At 36.8% G+C, this 18,492-nt stretch overlaps 1 long non-coding RNA gene across 1 annotated transcript; it reads right to left on the bottom strand.

The window, feature by feature from the left end:
- Window positions 1-1,953: 1,953 nt before the first annotated feature.
- LOC109368553 lies at window positions 1,954-17,069 on the bottom strand. Its single transcript, XR_002116698.1, has 3 exons — window positions 17,030-17,069; window positions 7,796-7,936; window positions 1,954-2,526 (listed from the first exon to the last, which is right to left on the bottom strand). It is a non-coding gene; the product is annotated as an uncharacterized LOC109368553 (long non-coding RNA).
- Between the last annotated feature and the right edge of the window lie 1,423 nt (window positions 17,070-18,492).

The following is an 18,492-nucleotide window of genomic DNA, read 5'->3' as shown; positions in this document are numbered from 1 at the left end:
ATATACAGTGGACCTTATACACCTCTTCACTTCTGCACTTGTGCAGCCAAATGATTCAAATCAAAGAGAGTTTTGTTGTGGGTTTTTTTTTGTTGTTGTTTTTTTTTTGCAGCACTACCTAACAGGTAGGAAGACTGAGGAAAGCAATGAGCATTTGGCAGTCATTTACAGAGAGGAACTCAGATAAAGGCACACCTGGGAAGACGTGCCGTGATGGTATATTCACACTCATACTTCATCTCTCAAAGTACACTGAATTAAAGCTATTTAATATAGCATTATTAATACTTATATTCTTATAGTGCTTTGTAAGCCTAAGATCTGCACCTGTGCAATGCTCCTTTCAAAACAGCCTCTTTTTCAAGATGATTCCTGAAAACATTTGGAGGCATTTCTATAAATCACTCCCAAACCGCATTGTACATTTTAATTTTCTCACACCCTTCTCATTTATAAAGAGATTCATTCTTCTACACCTATATTGAAAATATTCTTCCCAATCTATACCGTCCAGTATGTATACCCACTGCAACAATATCATGTACTGCTTTATATTTTGCAACAAAACAAAAGGGTAGGAAGTTTATTCTGGAAAATTAAATAACTGTAAATTAATTGTGGATTTATGGATTGCTTTTAAATATTTTTGAAGTCAAAGGCAATAAGTTAGAAATCTATAAAGTCAAACAGAGTTTTGTTGGATTAACAAAACTTCACAGTGTAGTATCTTTGCCTTCTTTTCTCTCTTAAAAACACATTACTGGGCAATATTTCCAGAACTAGGCAGAAGTGGCTGATTCTTAGGACTATTAAAAACTGAAAGAAATCTTAGTGACCACAAGAGACAATTTGAAAAGATGCCATCAATCAATAAAGTACAAAAGTTTTGTCTAGTTATCTGATTTTGGGCATCCAATATGAGAAATCTTGAATTGCATAACTTCAGGGAAAGTTTACATGGAAAAAACCTGCTGAAATATATTAAATGCTGTCCAGAAAACGTTACAGTCAGTTTCTGTTTTTATTTTACAGTCTGTCATTTCTCACATTCAGAAGAGATGTACTCGAATATAATTCAAAAGAGCTAAACTGAGACATATGATGAACCGTGAGGAATTGAGACTATATTGAAAAAAAAAAAAGGCAGAGAACAGCTAATGAAGAAACTTCTAACGTTAACTCTGACAGGACTTTCTAAAATCTGAGAAGCAAATACATGGCTTCTTAGTTTGTGAATGCTACTCATTGGAAAAAATTTTGTATTCGCTCATAAGTTAGAAGGAGAATTTGTAATCTTACATTGCAGCGGTGTAGTTGAGGCAGTTTTGCCATCCCCCTTTGGAAAAACTGTTAGCATAAGCTCAAAAAAAAAAAGTTATATTCCATTCACTGCCCCTGTATATTTTACAGAGTCACATCAAGATAAATAGTGCTGTGATAAGAGGAAAAAAAGCATTAGCTCTTGCATTTCAGCAAAACTATTTTATCCTGAAAAGTTCTGCAGAAATTACACTATGCAAGTGATATTTAATTGTAACATAAAAATTAAACACCATTTACTTGATGTAAAATTGGGATAGTATGTAAATTAAGTAAGTTTCAATTCATGTCTTCTTACTCACATCTGTTGGCAGTTTAAATAGTTTTAGTGTCATTAATTGTTATAAAAGTGCAAGATTTGCTGTATGCTTGCCACTTAGGACCAAAGGCACAAAAGTCTAATTGAACTAAGTAATTAGTAATTTGTCATTTCCTATTGTCAGCAATTACTTTCCATTAGAAATCCTCACTGAAAATTCTAATTTGAAGTGAGGTTTGCATTTTATTGCTGTCCATCCAAATTAGTTTAAAACTGACAGCTACATTTTCATTTAAAAATTTAAAGATATTAAATATGCTTGAAGACACTGAGGCATATTTTACCCCATGAATAGTTGTGATAATTTATCTGCCTCAGAAGAATGAGAAGCATAATCCAAAATATTTCTTTCTTCAATTACAAAGTATGCACCAGTGTTACATAGCAGGCCACATCACACTCTTGCTCATACAAGTAGCTCCTTTAATTGGCAATTTAAATGAATAATACAAACAGCATGACACAAAACTATATCAAGATTTCTGTGATTTCTTATTTATTCCAATGCAGAGAACCGGAAATACATATTGAAAGCAGAGGTGTAACGAGAAGGGAACTCTGTACTTCCATAGCATGTCCTAGAGGATTTCCTTGTGGTTTTGCTACAAGAACAACTTTTCTTTTGTTATTTTTCAGACTTGTTAAAGCAATCAGAACTAACTAGCTGCAAATGCTCCATGTGCAGTGCAAGGCAGCACTTGGGAGGGCAAAAGTGCTGCAGGTTTGTCAGAAATGCACAGGGATGATTGGCCATAAGGCGGCAGCGATTTACAGTTAAGATGTGTCAAACTGATAGTTATCATTTCAGGGCTCACAATACAGAACAGCCAAGAAAGTGGCAACTTGGTGCCTGGTGATACACTTCTGCTCCCCAGTATGATCCAATCCTGAAAGCAGAAAGCAGAGGAGAGCTGGATGTCCAAAGGGGCCAAGAAGTCCACTTTACTTGGTTGGTAGCAAGGACAGAATAGAAAGGCTATAAATCCACCACAATCCTAGAGCTCTTTTGCAAGCAAGTTGTAAGTGTTATCTGAAAGCAACATGTGGGTTTTTTTGTTTTAATTTTTAAAAATGCCCAAAGTCTGAAATAGGGTCATGCTCTGCATTTACTTTGCAACAGAGTTTAACAAACATTCGTATTAAATGTGCTCAGAAGGTACCAGATGGATATCAATTACTATCCACTTGCAAGCAAGACTCATAAAAATACAGAAGATAAAAGGCATGTGATAAAGTTTTTCACCATAATAAAACGAGGAGAGCAAACTGATGTATAAAGACTTGGCCAAGTGTATGGTGATATTTCAATGTTTTAATCTTCAAAATTACTAATCTATTAAGGTCAGAAGACAGAATTGCAGTTATGCATCTAGTAATGGAACTGTTACAGGTAGTATCAAGCATATTCACTCTTCAACTGCAGCTCTGTAGTACACTGGTGTCTTTCTTTTTTCTTAATTTATGTGATATGATAATTAACCTTTAAATCTAGCAATAGTGATGAATTTCTCTTAAATAGTTATTATACATTCATATTTCCTGAAAGTACACATCTTTCACTGAAACTCTCTCTGATATCTAGTTAATCTGTACCACAGAAATCACTAGCACCCTATATTAAAGGGCTATAATTAATACTACTTTAGAACTTAATTCCTGCAAAGAAGCATACTATATCCACGTGCTTACAGAAAGCTCATCACAATTAAGACTATGAAAAAAATACAACAAAGAATCCTACTGATTCTCCACTAAGAAATAACAGACATTTACCATATTACTTTCATTCCTGGAGTACCAGGGAACTTCTCAGAGAATATCATAGGATTCCTTTCTTAAAAATGATTTAAGCACCACTTTTTCAGTATCAAGTTTTATTCCTTCTTTGGGGAAAAAAAAGAAAAAGAAAAATATAGAGCTAAAAAGAAAAAAGAAAAGAAGGAAAACATCAACAGGACTTTCAGCACAAGTCCACTGGACTGGCAACAACCTCACCTGCAGCCCCTATCCCACCACCTTCCACTGCAATCAGTTTTACTTTGTAGTGTGCTGGTAGGAGATTATAATCATTGGATGTTTGATAAGTGTTAAAGGACAGTCTGATCATGTGTAGATGCGTCCTCATTATGCACTTCCTAATTCCATGTAGCCTTGATAGCTAAGGTTTGGATGTGTTTTTCAGAATAATAGAGATAGCAGATGGTTATTCTGCCATTTCTGCAGCTATGTTTAATTGCCAGTAAGGCACTGAACAAAACAGAGAATTAAATTAAAAGTTCAATAAACACTGATCAATATTCTTGTAAATACCAAGTCTATAAAATGATCTTTTCTTTAAATGTAGTTATACTACAGGTACCACACAGACAAGCTGCATTTGAATTTCATGCATTGCTTGAAAGCCCAGTTAAATTTCTTCCCAGTAAAACTATTTTGAAACTAGGACCATTTTTTGTTTTTGTTTTTTTTAATAAATTATAAACCTGTTTTTATTCTTAAACTGATGCTGTCTTCTGATTTTGCATTAGCTCATGATCAGCTGAATAAAGAAGTCATCTTCTGTCTAACATGTAAATAAATCATCAGCTTCAGTTACTTTACCACTAGCTGTTTGTCATTCAGAAAAATAATGGTTAATCAATGACTAATCAATGAAGATGTGTAACGTATTAGTTTGCAGTCCTTCATCATCCTATTTTCCTCAATTGCCTGGGGGTTTGTGTTCAGTACTTACAGAATCGATTACAATTGTGAGTGATCATTCAGCTCATGTTGAGAGCTGTCAGCTGTGCTTTCTGCTAGGAGTTTTTACCCTCCTGTTTAAATACAAGATGCTAATATTTAGCTGCATCTGACAAGCTAGATACCGTAGTAGGAAATTTTATAAGCAGTGCTTAAATAACTAATTGCAACACTACATGTCACTTGATGAAACTAAACTTTTCCTGACTTCACAATAATCATAAGCATTACTGGCTTGCTGTGGAAAATTAAAGGAAAATAGCTGTCTGCTTGAGTCTGATCATGCCTGCAGGGAAGGTCTAAGAAAGGCAACTGACAATGATGCCTTTGTGCATAACTGCAGGGGGAAAACAGATAATTCTTCAATTTTCATATAAACTGACATTCTTCACCATATGACATTCATGTGTGCTCAATTCCTTACCGGAGCCACAAAAAAAGTTGGGCCCACAGACTTCTGATACAAAACAACATAAACGAGTAACAAAGGTGTTTTATAATGAAAGTTACGTTTCACTGCTTGACAAGACTGTTTTCTTTGAAGCAGATTTAAGCTTGTCACCAACAAGGAGAAAAGATTGGCTGTTGTTCTCACACGCACGCCAAGTATATTACCACCAATGTATAGTCTTATTCATTTTAATTATTGTTTTCATACCTCTCTTGGAAAATGTACGTCAGTGGTATTCATAGGGTGTGATGGTGGAAACTAATAATTGTTAATGTATTTCATTAAATATTTAGAACGGAGCAGTATTGATTAAAACGGCGGTGTGTAAGCGCCCATTTCTGTAGTTTTAGCTCCAACAGCTCCCTCTTGTGATTGAAGAGGCAAAGCTCACTTGCCAGAGCCCAGCTAATTTGTATGTCAAGCTAAACTTGCCGACATTCTACACAGCCACTACAAGAAGAAAAAAGGGAGGAAGAAGTTGACTTACCAGAAAAATCACGCTACCGTATCTTTTTACTTTAAACATGTAGTCATGTAGTTCAAAATAATCAAGGTTAATGTAGAAATTTAATCTCCTAAAGATTCATGTGAAAATTACATTGGTAGAGAGACATTTCTCCGTCTATTTAGGGAATTTAACTGCTTAAAGTGTTACCTGAGTATTTTAGGTTCTGTTCTGTTGCCTTATTCTGAGGTGATGTGATAAGCAGGAAAAACAGCAACAGATTACAGGAAACAAACATTTTCCTGCCATAGAGACTAAAAGCTGCACAGATGCCCACAGCACTGAAAATAATCTGAGCCTGCTTTTCACAAAAACAGCTGAAACCTCCCCTAATTCAAAACTATAAGTGCCCCACTAAAAACAGCTACAAAGCAGTATTATTTACGTGCTATAGAGAACATTTTCAGTTTAAATCCTTTTTTTTTTTTTAAATCCACCATCTATATTGGAAACCAAATGACCATTTGTAACGCGTAGTCACTATGAACTTTTTGTTTACAGACAGACTGACATAAACCACTTATTTGTAAAGTGATCAGAGTAACTACTGGCATACATAGTATTGCTGCACAGAACAAAACCAAAAGTGATTAACAATTGGTTATGAGACAAGTACTACACAAAAACATAAGGCCTACAAATGTCAGTGATCTTCCTATAATCAAACAAGAAACAACTATCGTAAAGAAGCAAAGCTTCACATAGCTATGTAGCCATGTTACCCACCACAAGCATCATTTTATTTGGCCTCCATTTTGGAAGAGCCCAGTGTTTTAATCTGCTTAGGACTGCTTGGCTAAGCTGCCTCCGAGGATATGAATAAAATTCTTGCTCAGAGCTTGGTTATTTCTCCCTATAAAAATTTCTATTCACAGAAATATTTAGCCAATAGCAAATTCATCTTTAAAACATCATGAACATCAACCCCAGCTCCAAGCCCTTCAAAATGACAACGCAAATAATTCCTCTGAAATCACAAAGTAAAGGAAACAACACTTTAAATCACATATGGCATTTTTGGTAGTAACTCCTATTATTTCTCATTTCTCAAATTCATGCCAAACGCTCAAGGCACACAAACAGGCAAAACAGATCCATTCTTAACGTTTGGTATTCACAGAGCATGCATGTACAGCTAAGACAAGAACAAAAATATGTGTCTGCTTATATTAAGTTCAAACTCCGAATTACTTTACTTTGCCACCTGACACCCTTTTTTTGGTTTTGAAGCTCCCAACAATACCGATACTATTAACAATAACAGTCAGAAAGTACGGTGCCTCTGATGAAAATCTTCTCATTTATACCTTTACAAGCCAGAATATATTCTCACATGTCATGAAGGTACATTTTCTAGCCTACTTCCCTTGAGTGAAATTGCTAATCTTTCTGTTTAAAAAAAAAAAAAGTACTTATTTACATCAAAATGTCTAAGCAATGATATTACATGAGAAAGACAAGAGTGCTAATTTCATCAAGGCAACTGATAAGCCTTATGAACTATGATATGATTCTTGATGCAGAGAACATTTTTCTTTTTTTTTTTCCCCCTAAGATATAATCATCAAAACAATGACAAATGAAAGACACAGAAAAGGTTATGACTTGACAAAGTAACATTTTTAAAACTTGGACACCAATCAAATTGATGTAAGTATCAGTGATGCAACACTTTCTGACACTAAAGTCTTTACCACTGTCTAAAATATATAGAATAGCCTATTGTGATTGCTTAATGTCAACTTTTGTTCATAAGCTCTTTCATAAAAGTGAAACAGGGAAAAATGATTTAAAGCAGTTCAATTTGTCTATTTACCTTAATCTTTAACTATTCCCATATGTCTTAGCTACATGATGTATGACTCGCCATAAACCAATTTTTCAAAGATATACAAGACAGAAAAAAAGTCAGGCTCCTAACCTTTTATGCACTGAACTTCCATAGACAGCTGGCAAAACAAAACACTTCTAAGCTTCAGAAAAAGCTGAAAGGTTATTCTGCTTCCTTGCTTTTAGGAAACATTTGCATCTGCTAAATAGAATTCAGTTGAAATGGTTCATTATAACAAAAAAATTCAAAAAATAAAGGTCTACGCTAGTATTTGAATCAAACCAATAAATTTACATTAGCTATTGTAATAAAACAATTGGACTTTCCCATGGCAAACAAAATCTGATGTTGTGCACTCTTTTCAGCAAACGAGCAACACCATACAAATCTTTCTTTAAAAAAAAAAAAATCGCACATGGTGTAATGTCACTTTGTCATATGTATAACTCCAGACATTTAGCCTACTGACCGTTTTGATAAGCATTTAGTTGTTACTCTCACTTTAAAATGCATCAATCCAAAGTGCAGGGTGATGCAATATATACAATTTTGCTTTAGTTTAGCAAGATGTTTATCGGCAATTTAGAAAACAAGAATCATGCTACAGAAGAAAGATGTCTGACTTACTCAGAGCATCCGGCAGGTTGGGGCAAAGCAGACATTAGTCAGCAGGAAGTTTTTGTTTTGTCCAAGAAGTCACAGCATTGGATGTACTTGAGCATCAGCAGTAAGTAGGTTCTCAGGCAGGATTATTCAGAATTGCCTATCCTAAAAACAAAAATAAAACAATAACATAAATAAAAACAACAGAATAAAAATATGCATAGATGGAAACGGTTTTCGTTTTTTGGCACCAAATAGACAACATCTTTAATTCTGTGTGCTCTAGTAAACTGGTGAAGAAGTATAAAGTAATTTCAATTTATCTTTTAAAACTGCATTCAGACATTTATTTAAATATTTTGAATTCAAGCAAGCTTCTACATTATTAATGGACAGAATTGTGAAGTTGATATTTTAAGACACCTTTTCATATCAAAAGGAGCAAAAGCTTTTCAGCAAGTCTAGCAATATCTGTATTGCCTGTAATTTTGCATCACTATGCATTTCAAAAAACATTTAGTGTCAGAGACAGACGAGGTAGAGATATCTGACAATGTGTAGGGGGGAATAAATGTTCTAAGAGTATTTTCAGAAACATGTCATAATATCTGCTTATAGTAAAATAAAACAATAGGAAGGTGCACGCATAGAAAGAAGGAAAAAAATCTCTTAAAGTAAAAGTTTTAATTCAGAATACATTTTTTTTTTTTAATATATTTTGAACGACAGAATTAAAATGGCTGTTTTTTAAACTTCAAGTAAGCTTGAGAAACTGACTGCAGATCATGTATACAATGTAGGGTCAATGCTGTATTGAATTTCTAGACCATTTTCAGACTACCTTCTGGCAATGGAAGCATTTTGACCACTGACACTCCCTATGGGTATATCTGACTATCCTGGTACAATGCACCATTCCCCATTATTGAATCTACAACAAACTGCTGTAGGTTATTCATTGATTGAGTGTTTAAGTGTATTCTTTGGGAGCAAATAGAGAACAAAATCTGTAAACAATCACACACACAAAATCAGCAGAATTCTTCGCTCTGAGATGGTTCTCAGTTTCAACACTTAATTATCTATATGCTTTGATAACAATTCTGTCAGTTTAAATAAAGATGCACAGGAATTTTCCTTTTGCTTTTAAATGATGCACTAAGCTACAGCGTGGAGCTGCACATTTTATCTTACGGAAAAATTAAGTCATCATTGGCCAATACAACTACATAGGGACATAAGGTTTAAGCACATCTGCCATACTTTATGCTAACATCTTTATCTAGATCAATTACAATATGCGCTATCACTGTTAAATAACCAATATAGATGCAGACTGCAGCTCGATAATATTTCTAATGGAGGTTAGAACAGATATTAAGAGCTACATTTTCATAAGCTTAAGCAGTAATTGTATGTGCTTGTATGTCTGCGCATATATTCAATCAAGCTGTATTTTGATATCACAGGAAAATGTTCCTTTTTCCATTTTAACCAGTGCAAAAATTTCTTTCCTTCTTATTTTTATAGCTTTGAGCTCATTTATACTGCTTGTCTGCCACTATGTATTTATAGCTATTGCCTGAGTGAGTGGTTCATATAGTATTAGGAAACTTAAAAAACAAAGACAGTTGTGGCATGCTTTATCATAATTCCACCTTGGATCTAACAATAAATAAACAAACAAACCGAAGAGGTCATCCTCGGAATATATACAAATTGTATGATCTTAATTTATATGAATTCATCTCGAGAAAACTGTTTTTGTGAATATCACTGCAATGCAAAACCATAATAAAAAGTTTACATTTCTTAGAATTAAGTTTTTAAAGTTATGTTTACCATAGACCTACAATACAGGTCCCGCCATAGTCGCTGCAAATGAAACTACAATATTATACATTCAATATCAAAACAGCACCCAAATGCCAGGAACATAGGAGTGCTCATCATGTGAAGTCCTTTCAAGGACTACATGAAGACGTAGCAGAGAATTGACTGTGCTCAAAGATGAGCTGTTTGGAGCAAAGCACACAAGAACAACACAATGTTGAAAATAACTTTTTGCTCTATGAACTGAACTTCAGACTACCTTACAGTTCTCTTACACTAAGGTATCTATACCAGAAAGACTGCAGCATAAACTAAGCATGGATCACATTAGAAAGCCAAGTGGCCGATTTGTGTATAACCCACATAGATAAAACAATATTACAGTGTGCATGAAACCAAAGCCGGGACATTTTAACTGCCCATACAATGCAGGACAAAACTCCACATGCTTGCTGACACCCAGGTGCACGCGGCCACAGTCAGACTGCAGGTTGGATCGAGGTCTTCAGCAGGGTTCTCTAAAGGATGTCCCCTCAGACAAAAACTTATGTTCACAGTCAATCCAGAAAGACCTGAGTTTAGACGACCAGTGAGGAAGACTGCAAGTCGCACCACAGTGAGCATCTGTAGTGCAGCACAGTCTCTCCCAGTGGGCACTGCTGAGGGGATGCTGAAGTGCGCTATTAACTTGTGGGAAGGTATTGAGTTCCTCTGCTGTCTGAGGAGGTTCAAATCCATACACCTTCAGCTTCCCCAGAGAGCAGCTCAGCCATCTGCCAGAAACCCCAGCCATGCTTTCCCTTTCACTAGTGTCAAATCATGTAGAAAAGAAAAAAAGCTCTATAAGCTTCTGTGGAATTGGGTATATTGTCTAATTGCTTGCCTAATAACATAAGTGTCCAAAACTGCGCGCAGGAATGGAATTCATCTGTATCATATATTTCTATAGCAATCCTGAGCATTTCATCAGGACTTCAGCTGCCACTTCAGAAACTGGCAGGCCTCCCCAAATACATCTTCTGACCACTGCATACTTTAGACTGTCTAAAGCAGCATGAAATATCTAATTTTTGACACAGCCTACACCTAAACCAGTAGTCTGTAAGGTTCCCAAGGCATCTCAGATACCAGAAACAGCTTACATTTGCCTTCTTGAGAAGCAATGAATAGCACAGGCAAATCATAATGCTAATATACTTTCTGTATTTTTGTATCTAATTCAGATATTTTTTCATAAGAATCTCTAGTCTAAGGAGACTTGCTCACCTGTTCAGGTTCTAAATAAGCTCAGAAGCATCTTACTCTTGATCACTCAGCAACTCTGTATTCATGTGTCCCTTTGGGATGCTGTTTTTATGAACTAGATTCCATGCAGTTTGTATAAAAGAGTTAATTGAGAAGACGCCTAAATAGTTATTGGATCAGAAAGCACAGCAGGGATTTTCCGTTCCTAGCTGATTGGCCCTCTCAGGAGTCCTGGCTTGTTGCCTCCAGGCCAACACATCTTTACTGCAACGGAGGAAGACGAGAAGAGCAACATAGGTACTCCACAGGATAGTAGACCTCTCCCTGGGAAGGCAGTACAGATCTGAACCTGATACAAATTTGGGTCTCCACCAATCTGACTGATGCTCCTTCTGCTGAACCCTCGATATCAGTCAACAAAAATTCCTTTCAGGAAAACAATACCTTCTCTTTTGGTGTCATTTTATGGTTTTGTTTTTTTGTTGTTGTTGTTGATTTTTGCAAAGAAACAGCCCTCAGGATCAAATACCAAGAGATAACTTAGGATTATAAATATCACATGGAGGTTGAGGCTCTGAAAAATTAATGCAGTGTTTCATATATTGATCATAATCATGGTTTCCTATTGGCTATTTTGCATGGTTGCCTAATCAGTGTATTTGCATAAAACAGACCAGTAAATCTGATCGTTACTGTTATCAGTATATTTCTCTCAATCAGATAAGCCTAAGTAAAGGTTTCATCTTGCAAATGAGGCACCAAAATATCAAGTATTGATACATAATCACATAACAGTGACATCACTGTTGTATAATGACCCTTAGGAGCACGTGTATGTCCAGGTCCAAACACAAAACTAACTATAAACTTTACAGAAGGTTTGGAAGTATTTTAAATGTTTCCTTGAATCTCCTGCAAACAACCAACTTCACGTTAATTCTGTTATGTTATAGGGTTTCCTTTAGGAACCTTTGGAAGCGAGGTTTTATATCATGGGAATTTTTAGCATACTTCAAAGCAAGCCAATAGCAAAAAACAGAGCAACAAGAAAAGCAGTTTTGTTTTATAATCAATAAAATTCTATAGCACTTGCAGTACACTTTCCTTTTAAGCTCATCTTGTAAGGTTGGGCAAAGCTAGTAAGAGTAGTATTTAAACAATCACTACCACACCACAATCCAGTTTTCTTATATTCTAGCTGATAAGTGAAGGAGAGAAACAAAATTCTTCCTCTGCATACTGAGTAAGTACAATAAAGCAAAATCTGTCTTCATAAAGAGCTTTTCCTTAGGGACAGTTTTCCCTGCACATACCCATTTTTATATTAATGTTGAAAGCACAGGGCATAGAGTACCTTTCTACACACAAATCTACTACACTGAATTTTTCACCCTTAGAAAGACATCACAACTGCATGTTGTTACCTTGTCACTGGTCCAAGTTTAAGTGAATCCAGATCTTATGCTGTAAACCATGAAAAGTGAAACTTAGTCATTTTGCAGAGATGTTTCACTCTCCAAGTTAAATCTGTTAATTTGTCAGAAGAAATTGGGTCTGCAGCAATATTCATTTTGAAGTTGATTTATTTTAAACATCTTATGCCTGATTACACAAAAAAGAATGCTGAACTTGTTTACTTAAACAAGCTACAATTACTAGATTTTCTGAGTAAAAGGTATTATCTTAATAAACTAAGACTCTTTTAATATTAAAAATGTGTTGGTCTTGCAGTTTGACAGATTCAAAACGTTTGAAATAGAAGCAATACAAGCATGTCTTTATATATGTACTATACAGTATTAAAGGAGTAAGTAATTTCTGAAGCTAGAGTGCAAAAACCAAACACAGTAACATGACTTTTATAGATAGATGCTACATTTTGCTTGCATTGAGCATAAGCAAGGTGAGTGTATATATAATTTTACATTACAGCTCAAAAAATAACTGTTGATCTACAGCAGCTGGAAAAAATCTGTTATTGACACGTCAGTTTAGAAAAGGCTTAATACAGAAGGACAACGAAAGGGTTGCATGTTTAACATTAGCATAACAGAGCGACACTTACTGCAAATTTAATCACCTAATATGCATATTTCAGAGTTGTCTGAGAATATTCACTGATGACTTACTGCAGTTATTGAAAAATTAGCAGCTCCAATTGCTACGGATGTTCAAGGCTGGCAGAGGCAAAATCTGCTGCTGTTAGAATGGAAAGAGAAGCCAGAGGGAAAACTTTGAAGGAAGAATTACCAGTGTGTCAAGTCCAGACAGTTGGTAAATCATAGAAAGACTTAAGTTGGACGGGACCATAAAGATTGCCTAGCTCCAACTCCTCTGCCATGGGTAGGGCTGCCGCTCACTAAGTCGTGCTGCCCAGGGCTCCATCCTACTGTCTTGAACACTTCTAGGAAGAATGGGGCATCCACAGCATCTCTGAGCAACCTGCTCAGTGCCTCACCACTCTGAGCACAAAAAATTCTGCCTAATAACTAACCTAAATCTCCCATCTTTTATTTAAAGGCCTTTCACCTTACCTATCACTATCAGACTATAAAAAGTCAGTATCCCTCCTGCTTATAAGCTCCCTTCAAGTACTGGAAGGCTTCAATGAGATCTCTCTGAAGCCTTTTGTTCTCCGAAAAAACAAGCTCAGCTCCCTCAACCTTTCTTCATAAGAGAGGTGCTCCAGCCCTCTGATCATCCATGGCCCTCCTGTGGACCTACTCCAACACTGCCATTCAGATGAGGCCTGTATTTCCTCTGATCTTTATTTTTTCCTTTCTTGTAAGTGGTAGCGATCTTTTTCCAGTCACAAGGGACTCCATCTGAAAGCCATGACTTCTCCAATATGGTGGAGAGTAGCTTTTTCAGTCAGTTCCTTCAGGACCTTGGGACTCATGTCATCTTGACCCATAGATTTGCGCACATGCAGCCTCATGGGGCAGAATCAGACTTCCTCCTCTCTTACAGTAGGAGGGACTTTCCTTCCCTGACTTCCATCTAGAGGTTCAGGGACACAAGAGGTGCGAGAAGCCTGACTGAAACCAAAGACCAAGGTAAAGAACTCATTGAGTACCTCAGCTTTCTCCATGTCTGTTGAATCCAGTTCTCCCTTCTCATTTATCAGAGGGGAACAACACTCTCCCCTTTGCCTGTCTCTTCTGTTATTTTTCACATCTCTCTCCAAGTATAGCAACATTTGCGCCTTGGCTTTCCTGATCCCAGAACAGTCACTTCTAAAGGGGATAAAACCTACAAATATTATTTGGTGGACCATGAAGAACTTTCTTTTCTTCTTTCTCCTAATAATTCTGCTGCCTCCAAGTTAAAAAGAAAAAGTCAAGCACATATAACACGGTGGAGAATCCAGGCAAAAATACAAGGCTAATTGTTGCTTGCAAAACCAGCCCCACATTACCACATGAAGAGACTATACTGAACAAGCAAAGTTTGCCTTACATCATCCTAAGAGAAACAACAGAATAAACAGGCTGTCAGTATCCAGCTGGAAGTACCAGGTGAGCAAGGATATCCAAGACTGATAAAGTGCAACACCTGGAAGAACTGGAGCAGACTAACCCATTAATACGAACATGAAGATGGGATGAGGGAAAGAGGGGGGGGGGAGGAGGATAGAAAGCTTCTCCAAGGAGATCTGTGTAAGTTTTTACTCCCTTCGTTGTCATGATAAACAGCTCTGTGTTGTCACAGAGGTACCTGCCACACAGGCAGCACCAACCACCCAAGTAGTTTGGGCAAGAACAAAGAGTAACATAAATCTCAGCAAGAGCTATTTTAGACTGTCCCCGAAATACTGACTACTTCTGCATCAATATCAACTAAAAATCACTGAAAGTTAAACATAAATATGAAATTATGTACCTGCTACTTAGCAACAAAAATAAAATTTAATCATGTTAACTGCTTGGTTCAAATATTACTTCCTGACATCAGGTAATCCAATTCAGAGATTGAGAAGTCTAAATTGTGAAACTACTATTCTATTTCAGTAGTTACAAAGATCTCACTTCTAGTGAGATTTCATTTAAACAATTCTATTGTTCAAATGAAAGAGTAATTGCTGTTACAGTAATTCATTCTTTACTTTTGCTTTCCATTATCTAGATCTTCAAATGTCAAGCTATAAGATGCCTACAGTCATGCATCAGGGCTGTCTCACTCTCTGTTCTGAGTAGGATATGTATTTACCCATGTTAGGATTACAGAAGTGAACAAGGATTGCCTGGTAGTCCTATCTTGCCTTAATTTTTCCAGTTGTTGCACAGATTAATAAAGTCATAACCTCTCTAACATGGAGAATGGAGATGGAGAAGTGCCATTCAGCAGCTTCCCTCAAATTCAGGAAATTTAACTGGTGCCTTTCCATACCAGTGTTCTCCTGCAGTAGGGATCTCAGAGAAGAAGAATAACGGTAAATTTGCAAAAGAGATTAAAAGGATGTTTAATTTCTTAAGCCTCTGAGCTAGACACCATCACTAAGGAGAAAAAAAATCCTTATGAGTGATCTGTTGCACAACAGGACTGGGGTTGAGGTTACTTGCTACCTGCTCCCTGACAGCTACTCATCCATTCTCCACTCAGCAAGTCTCAGAGCACAAAGAAATGTTGTCCAGAGCACTTGATGTTAAAATTTAACTTCTTTTAGCAAAAGAACAGACATCAAGTACACAGATCGCTCTTTAAAGTATAGTGAGTTTCTGAACAACAAAGATTGTTTTTTCTTCATACAGGAACAATTGCAAAGGGAGCATTTGTTTGAAATTAAAACTTGCACTGGGGAGATCGATGTGTTGTTAAACTCAGCCATTTAAGCCAGAACCAGCAAAATAGAACTCTGATGACTCTTAAGTTCTTTAAGATTAATGCAGGAGAAAATTACGTTGCCTAGTCATGCTATTTTTATTAGTACCCAGCAGTTTTGTTTCATTTTGGATGCGGCAAAAGTATGATTTGAAAGTCAAGAAGGAAACCCTTTGCATTCTGTATTTAATTATTGAACAGAATACTATGCTAATGTTGCATTTCCAGAGATTGCAGTGGTGTGTTTTGCAAGTTTAACTGTAACAATACTGCAGTCACAGAAATGAGAAGTTATATCTTCCCATGACTGTGTTGAAAACTGGCAGGTACGTCCAATAATCACAATACCAACAACGTAGAATTCAAAAAAGGTTTTGGTGTTTTTGTTGTTCCTGTTCTGTTTAAATTGGATTATTTATTAATATGGTGAAATCGATGCGGTCATCAAACATTTCAGTAGATTCCAGTGATTCTATGCATGAGGTACAAACTCTGAGATTATTCCTGGTGTATTACTTTCAATTGTCAGTGTACTCTGTGATTACAAGCAAAGAGCTAGTTTCAGTTCACGGTGTAGCTGGTTTTATTTATAAGGCTACAGCGTACAGGGAATTCATTAGCAAAGCGGCAAAACAAACTAGACCAACCAGGTTAGAGAAGTTCTGAAACATTTATCAAGTTCTTCAGATGAACTGCACTCCCCTTGGTATGTCACAGAACACCGTGCAGACTCTCCCCACCTCTCTGCTCAAGAGAGCTACATAGATATACTCTTGTACAATCGTTTCAGTGTCTAATACTAGCTTCATAGGCCAAAGCCAATTCAATATATAAATTAAGCTTCCTTTCGTTTAGGTAGGCCTGACTACAATTGCAAAACTGAAACAAACGGAGCAATTCCCTTACTTTATACTTTCTTTAAAAACCACCTAACCAAAATACCTGTATACTAAATAGTAGCAGGGTGGTAGAGGGAAATTCAGTGGTGAGAAGCACTAAAGAGCAACAATTTCTATTCCATCATTGATAAATTCAACAGCAAAGCAAGAATGACATTTAATGTGATTACATTTGATGGTTGCTTATGCAACCAAGGAGTGGAAGATGCATACCAAGTAGCAGTATTAGATTTCTCTTATTCCTTTTCTAGCCATCAAAAAAACGAAGAGAAAGATAGAAAGGAGACTAGACCAATAGTAAAAGTCCACATAGCTTCTATTGTGATGAAAGCACTTCACATCTACTTGTAACATGATGGAAAGCACAGCAATGACAGCAGAGAAGCATGATCCCAGGGTTCAGTGAGTGAGAATTTACTAAATACAACAGCCACAGAAATAAAGGAAATAAGCTGCTTACCTCCACATGGCCTCAGGTAGGCAGGGATCTCCAGCAAGATACCCTTACCTCCACTGCCAACCCTTAAATGAGGTCTAGAAAGGAATGGATCCTGGCTCCTCCCCCTCTAGTCATTCAGGTACATTGCATGCACCTGAGCTCCCCTAGGTTGGCCCTGCCCTCCCATCAGGTGCTCAATCACTATTTTAAGCTCTGACTTAGCATTTCCACCACACTAGTACATGAAATTCAAATTTCTGCTGTAAGTTACCTAGAACTCCTTTCAGCTACTTGTGTGTGTGCGCGCAAGTGTTCAGCACAAGAGGGTGCACAGGTCACCAGAAAGTCAAGGAGCCAGAAAGTAGCCAGGTATGTGCTGGCACCAACCCAGACAATGCCGAAGGTCTGAACAGCACTCAGAACCTCCAGGAAGAGCTTTTGGAATCTGAAAACAGCAAAGAGATTTTTAAGAAGGCAGGATGTAATTACTGAAGCTGGAATTTGGCCAGTCATTGGTATTAACGTTCCTCCTGTCACTAAAAGGATACCATGAAGGTTTTAATGACAATAGGCAGTCATGACCTTGAATTTGCAATTTGTCTGAAAGACCTGAAGTGCATTACACAAACATGCACAGAAAAAGTATTGAGCTACCAAAAGGGTAATTCTAGTTAAATTTAATTCTAAGACTTAAAAACCCAATATCTAAACTAACAAGCAATGCTCATTAGGACAAAAAGAATAAACTTCTGCAGTTTGTTTCTGTTTTAATCTGATATCCTAGAAATTTTATATGCCTTCATGGCAGACTGGAAAGGAAGCAAGGAACAAATTTATTAAATACAGAATCTTTGTGGGGAGTAGGGGGCATACAAGGACAGAGGGAGCAAGACAGAGAATGCTGCAACACTTAAGCAAATACTGTGGTGGTAGAAGAGGAAGGTAGTTGATAGTACTGGTAGTAATTTATTTTGAATAGTCAGAGCCATTCAGCTGGGGGCAGAGGAAGAGAGAAGCTGTGGAATTTTTCAAGTCTTTATTTAACAAACTGAAAGAACGTGTAACTCAGCAGACACACCGTTCCACTGAGACCAGTAAGGCCACTACAGTTGCGTAGACCAGCAGCTAGGGACTTGTCATGCCAGAACTGCCCAAAGCATTGGAGCTAAGATGCAGTTTGCCACCACAATCAGCTCTCATCTTCTTTACACCAAAGATGACAACATCATAATTTCCAAGTCATTCTATAAGCCTCTTGTTCACACCAAGAGAGGTGAGTAAAGAGACAGCTGTCATGCATCAAAGTGCTTGGTATCCCCCTAATTCCAGTAGCAGTTAGAAAATTTATAGGTTCTTGAAGATGGATCTACTTTCTGAAGAAATTTAGTCATATATTTAATCTACAATTGTCACGTTTATTACACAAAATATAATCCCCACCTCTCCAAACACAGTAGGAAAAGCTGAATAGAAAAGTTTATTTC

Source organism: Meleagris gallopavo, chromosome 7 (genome assembly GCF_000146605.3).
Source record: "Meleagris gallopavo isolate NT-WF06-2002-E0010 breed Aviagen turkey brand Nicholas breeding stock chromosome 7, Turkey_5.1, whole genome shotgun sequence".
NCBI lineage: Eukaryota > Metazoa > Chordata > Aves > Galliformes > Phasianidae > Meleagris > Meleagris gallopavo.
Note: the sequence above shows the minus strand (reverse complement) of the source record. Positions and strands in the feature narration are given on the sequence as shown.